At 41.4% G+C, this 6,204-nt stretch overlaps 1 protein-coding gene across 1 annotated transcript in view; it reads left to right on the top strand.

Annotated features, from left to right (window-relative positions):
- Positions 1–1,794: 1,794 nt before the first annotated feature.
- The window catches only part of LOC101998495 (zinc finger protein 883-like), a 12,023-nt gene continuing 7,613 nt past the window's right edge, over positions 1,795–6,204 (top strand). The window contains exons 1-3 of the mRNA XM_013355254.2: positions 1,795–2,029; positions 2,840–2,967; positions 3,209–3,281. The gene's annotated coding sequence lies outside the window, so the exon portion shown is untranslated. The remainder of the gene's footprint in view (positions 2,030–2,839; positions 2,968–3,208; positions 3,282–6,204) is intronic.

Raw genomic sequence — 6,204 nt, 5'->3', positions numbered from 1 at the left:
ACTGGAGAAGAACCTTGCAAATATAATGACTAGGTAAGCAGTTTCAATTTGTGTTCCATAATTAGTCAACATCAAAGAATCCACACAGGAAAAAAAGAACACAAAAATATGGAGTATGATTTTGAACATAAACTCAAGCTAAAACAAACCAATAGTGGAAGAAAATCACACCAATGGAGGAAATTTGGAAAATGCTTCAAGATCGTCTCAAACCTAAGTAGACATCAGCTTGTGGTTCTTCCTGCAACCAGGTATTGCTTCAGGGTAAACTACCGAGATTTAGGCCTCTATTAAATTTATTGATGGCTGAATCCTACTTTTGCAGGTGATAATGGTTCGAAGTAAAGAACTTGCTTTGGGTGATCTGTTCATATTTAGTTTATCATGACTGGCTCCTACAGTTAGTACAATTTTGAATAAATTCAGGCTCTTCTTTCCAAATGTTCAAAGCTATTTCTGTCAGTTGGTGCTGCATCAGGGATGTTTGGCCTGAGAGAGCAGACAATGGAGAGTTCAGTTTCTGGACTGGTCCTAACCATCTTGGTTTGCAGCTGGTTGGATAGACTCTGGATATTCCAATTTTAGGTGTTCAATGGATAGGGACCTCTGCTTGATGATCTTGAAAGCATTATTCTACATCTCTACAGATTGCTAGTATCATGGTAAAATTTTAAACTCGTGCACAATGAAAAGACATCTCATATTGTACCCCCTCACAACATTGTTTTCTTTACTTGGTAATTATGTATAAACATAGTTCTTGTCTTCGGTGGTAGCAAGCATGTGGCAGGGTTGAATAAAGCCAGTCAAGGTACCCCGACAGCCTAGAGCTTTGTGGAACTGAGCGTGGACAGAGAGGGTCATATACAAATCAGCAGGGCAGGGAAAATACCATATATGAAGGGTGATGGCAAATGAAGCAGCATTTGTTGGAAGAGAATGGTAAAAGCCAGATCACAGGAGACTGATGGGAATTCCCAAAGGGATATCCAGGGCCTACATTTTTAGGAACAAAACAGAACTTAGATGTAATTTTACAGGTCCTGGAAAACCCCCATCAGCTGCAGCACACCCTGTGGGACAATGAGGTGAAATTATGAGTATTCTGTGCTTTTGGGAACTACAAACCCAATAGAGGAAAAACAGGACTGTGAAACAGACTGGACCAGAGGGGTGACCAGTTTCTATGTTTCTGAGGAGGAGGACACATGCTCTCAGAATTCTATTGTGGATACCTCTCCCCCGTCAGTAAACTTTAATAAATACCGACCGGGGCTTATCAGGGTTCCTTTCATTTGTCTTGTAGTTGCCAGGATATTCACAGAACTATCTGGAAGAGCATTTGCTCTACCTCTATTGTAGCATAAATCTAACTGGCCTTAATAATAAACACCCGGAGTCATATATCACGGTAAATGGCAAAATATCAAAAAAACAAAGGAACCAGAATAATAAAACGTAACTTTTGTTATACTAACTACGTGCATCTGCCTTCTTAATGGCGACATATTCAAAAGTTTCAGAACTCAGGGTTGGGGTCAGATACCACGGTGCAGCGTCCCCCTAGATCCAGTTCTGCCATCTAGGCTGGCAGCAAGCATTTGGGGAGGCTGCGCAGAGCGGGTCCAGGGCTGCCTGACACGCAGTAGAGGGACGAGTGTCAGGCGGGGTGGGGACACCTGTGTCTTTAGCGGAACTTAGGGGTAAAGAAAGAGTGAGGTGGACTTGGAAAACTAAAAAAATAGAGCTTCTGGCAGACGGGTTTAGAGGAATCACGTAACCGGAAGCGCGGTGTAGTGGGCGTGGCCAGGAGGAGCCGCTCCAAGAACCTGGCTGAAGGGACAGGGGATCCCGCTGGACAGGGGATCCCGCTAGACCCTGTTGGATTTGGGAAGCCGCCTTGTCCGGAACTGGGCGAGGAAGACCCGGCTCGGGACCTGAAAACTCCCCGGAGCCGCAGTCGCCGCGGGGCGGCCTGGGAAAGTCAGCAGTGGGGGAACCGCAGCCTGGCGGCCCTGGAACCTCCCAGGTCAGAGGAGCTGCGGGGCTGGGACCCGGGAGAGGAGGGACCAGGGGTGTGCTAGCTGAGGCGGCCCAGAAGGACACAGCTTTCAAAATTTGTTGTGGATATCTTTTCGTTGTCTGTAAATTTGAGAGCCTATGTAGTGGGTCTTAGTATTGGTTTTTTTTCACTTGCCTTATGAACCATGAAATAAGACTATTTTCTCATATAATAATTCCTAGAATAATGTGGAAGAACATTTGCATTCTTTTTTTGTTTGCAAACAGGGTTTTCTTTGCTATTGTGGCCATTTCAACGCTCCTGGAATTTAAAATCATCCATAATTTCTAACTCCCCTGTTTTTCCACTTGCTTATTTAAGAGAGTATCCTTTGCCCTTTAGACTAGCCAAAGATGTATATAGATAATAATCACACTAGGAACCAATGCACAATGATATATTTTATGGAGAACATGCATTTTATGGAGTTCCACAGATATGGTTGTAAACCCTTTACTCCCTATTAATTTTCCGTGTGAGATATATGCAGTGTGGGATGTAAATACAGCATTCAGAATTACGTCCTCATATGCTGTGTTCTTGTGCTACACCTTAGGTCCAGGCAAGCCCAACATACATGCCGTTAGAGTATATCAGATCACACTGATACACTGTTTCATAGTTAGCAAAATCACTTCAGATTAAAAGAAAATTAGAAAGCATCTTTTGAATAATTATGACTACACACTTGTATCAGAAATATACCTCCCTGGTTGAAGAAAAGCTCTCTGCCCATGTGCATACACATGGCGAAACTGCTTTGTTTGTTTGTTTCAGGGTTTGTTGACATTCATCTCTGTGACTGTGGACTTCTTGCAGGAGGCATGGGACTGCCTATAGCCTGCTCACAGGGCGTTTTGCAGTGATCTTCTATTGGGAAAAGTATAGCAGCGTGGATTCAGAGGGTGAGAATAGTTTTCATGCAGTCTCCCTTGCTCTTCCTCAGCGTTCCTGAGAAAACTGCACATGTGTGAGATGTGTGTGAATGAGTCTCACATCTTTGAGAATAAAGTGAAATCCAAAGAGAAGGAGACTGTGTTCTTTATATTTTCTCTCTCCTTCATGTTTAGTATATGTTAACACCTTTTGTTGTTGCTCCATGAAAAGGTCCAGGTGCTTTCTGAGGAGTCTCTTTCCCATATGCAGGTCTCACATTGTCAATAAGTCCTGTTCACCTGGGAGCCAGAACAAAGAGCCCTGGTGTGAAGAGAGGATCCAGGTATGTTACAGCGATTGAGGAAGGTGTGAAGGGATGGAAAGGGCTCAAGTGACAGTAGAAAGAGGACATGAGATTGGATTTGCCTCATTCTATTTATTATTTTAATTACTATTATCATTTATTATTCATTTTACTAGAAATGATTCTAGAGAATTCCACTGAGAATAATTTCAGGATTGCCCAATTCTAGGTGTTTGACACTCTTTATTAAGTACTAAACCTTAGAGTTAAATTTATTTTTCTTTGCATGAGAATGATGCTGCCCTTCCTCTATTTTCATCACTGATTATGTTTTTATACCAATATTATGTGAGTTTATTACTATAATTTTAATACAGTGGTTAGTTAGAGCCATTGAAGCCTCTTTGTCCTGGATGCTGGGTTTTGTAGAATTTTTGCATTCCTTCAGGTTTCGTGACTATATATAGAGTTAATTCCCAGCAAGATTTTGATAAGATTTGCTTAATATCTCTGCCAAGTAACAGACTCTATCTACATTGTCTACGTCTTGATATGTTCTTATTGTCTGTCTTCAACACTCCACAGTTTGCATTGCTATATTTTTTTTATTGAAAAAAAAATTTCCGCCTCCTCCCAGCCTCCCATTTCCCTCCTCCTCCTCCCACTCCTCTCCCCCTCCCTCTCCAGTCTGAAGAGCAGTCAGGGTTCCCTGCCCTGTGGAAAGTCCAAAGTCCTCCCCCTCCATCCTGGTCTAGGAAGGTGAACATCCAAACTGGCTAGGCTCCCACAAAGCCAGAACATGAAGTAGGATCAAAACCCACTGCCATTGTCCTTGGCTTCTCAGCAGCCCTCATTGTTCGCCATGTTCAGAGAGTCCGGGTTTATCCCAGGCTTTTTCAGTCCCAGTCCAGCTGGCCTTGGTGAGCTCCCAATAGATCAGTCCCTTTGTCTCAGTGGGTGGGTGCATCCCTTGTGGTCCTGACTTCTTTGCTCATGTTCTCCCTCCTTCCGTTCCTCATTGGGACATTGGGAGCTCAGTCCGGTGCTCCAGTGTGGGTCTCTGTCTCTATCTCCATCCATCGCCAGATGAAGGTTCTATGGTGATATGCAAGATATTCATCAGTATGGCTATAGGATAGGGTCATTTCAGGTTCCCTATCCTCAGCTGCCCCAGGAACTAACTGGGGATATCGCCCTGGGCACCTGGGAGCCCCTCTAGGTCCACGTCTCTTGCCAACCCTAAGATGGCTCCCTTAATTGAGCCATAATAATATTCCCAATTGGGATAAAGGAAGCATTGCTATAATTTTTATGTTTTGAAATTGCCTTTAGATTTGATCCTGCTCTCATAATTTTCTCATAATTTTTTAAATCTTAGGAACATTTTCTCCATTTACATAAAAATGCCTGTGTGATCTGGGTACAAATTACTTAGAATCTTTGCAGAGCACAAATATCCTTTTATATTTCTTCACATGTTTGAATGAGAACATGTTGTAGGATGAGCGGTGGTCTGTGTCCCGCCTCCTTGCTAGCTTAGCCCCAAAATAATTACACAGAAACTGTATTCATTTAAACACTGCCTGGCCCATTATTCCTAGCCTGTTATTGGCTAACTCTCACATCTTGATTTAACCCATTTCTAATAATCTGTGTTCACCACGAGGTCGTGTCTTACTGGGAAAGATTCAGCATGTCTAACCTGGCGGCTGGCTCCATGGCGGCAATCCCTGAACCTGCTTTCTTCCTCCCAGAATTCAGTTCTATCTACTCTGCCTACCTAACTTCTGCCCTATCAAAAAGCCAAGGCAGTTTCTTTATTCAACCAATGAAAGCAACACATAAACAGAAAGACTTCCTACACCAAGAACATGGTATCCATGAGTCAGTATTTACATGTCTCTTATGTATTCTTTTGGTTTATATCTATTGGGAAATGAACCATTTGATCACTTGTTAATATTTCTTTTGTATTTTTATAGATTCAGCGTTTCTTTTACCCACCATAATTATTACCAACCCTCTTCACAGAAAAAAAAAAGAATTCCTCTACTCTTAGCACTTTGTATCCTTACATTTGAAGGAAATACTTTTTATAAATAAAAAGTATATATTTTGATTTAAGGGTGTCTTTTCTCTCCTTTTTAGTCTGTATCCTATCTTCATGTTTGAGTTGGGGAATATTATCCTTATACGTTACCAAACATCACTGAAGGAAAATATAAACATATACCATTTTATTAATTTTCTCTATTGTGTTTACTTTCCTTTTTCTGCTGCTCTTATTGCTTTAGGTATCTGCTCTTCTGCCACTGTCATGGTGCTGTTGTTCCTGTCAGTCTGTGGTGTCATCTTGAAGTCACAGCTGGGATGACTCAAGCTTTGCTCTGTGTGTCTTGGTTTGCTCTGCACTCTGAGGATTTTTGTGTTGGGGTTTTCCTTCTAGTACTTTCTGTAGGGCTAATAGGTATTGTTTAAATCTGCTTTTGTTTATATATCGATGGTGATCGAAAGCTTTGCTAGGTATAATAGTTGGACTTGTATCCGTGATCTCTTAGTGTCTGTAGTACACCTGTCTGGGACCTTCTGATTTTCATGGTTTCCATTGAGAAGTCAGTATAGTTTTGATTGGTCTGCCTTTATATGCTATTTGACCTCTTTCCTTTGTAACTCTTAATATTCTTTCTTTATTCTGTATGTTTTGCATTTTGATTATTATATGGCGAGGGGACTTTTTAATTTTTATTGTAATTTTTATCCAGTCTATCTGGCCTTCTGTAAGTTTCTTGTACCTTCATAGGGATATCCTTCTTTAAGTTGGAAAAGTTTTTGTCTTTTTTTTTTTAATATATTTTCTGTGCCTTTGAGCTTGAGTTCTTCTCTTCTGCTATCCCTATTATTCTTAAGTTTGGTTTTTATGGTGTCCTAGATTTCTTGGATGTTTTGTGTTAAGAATTTGTTG

This window comes from Microtus ochrogaster, unplaced genomic scaffold (assembly GCF_000317375.1).
Source record: "Microtus ochrogaster isolate Prairie Vole_2 unplaced genomic scaffold, MicOch1.0 UNK108, whole genome shotgun sequence".
NCBI lineage: Eukaryota > Metazoa > Chordata > Mammalia > Rodentia > Cricetidae > Microtus > Microtus ochrogaster.
This window is presented reverse-complemented; position numbering and strand designations above follow the sequence as displayed.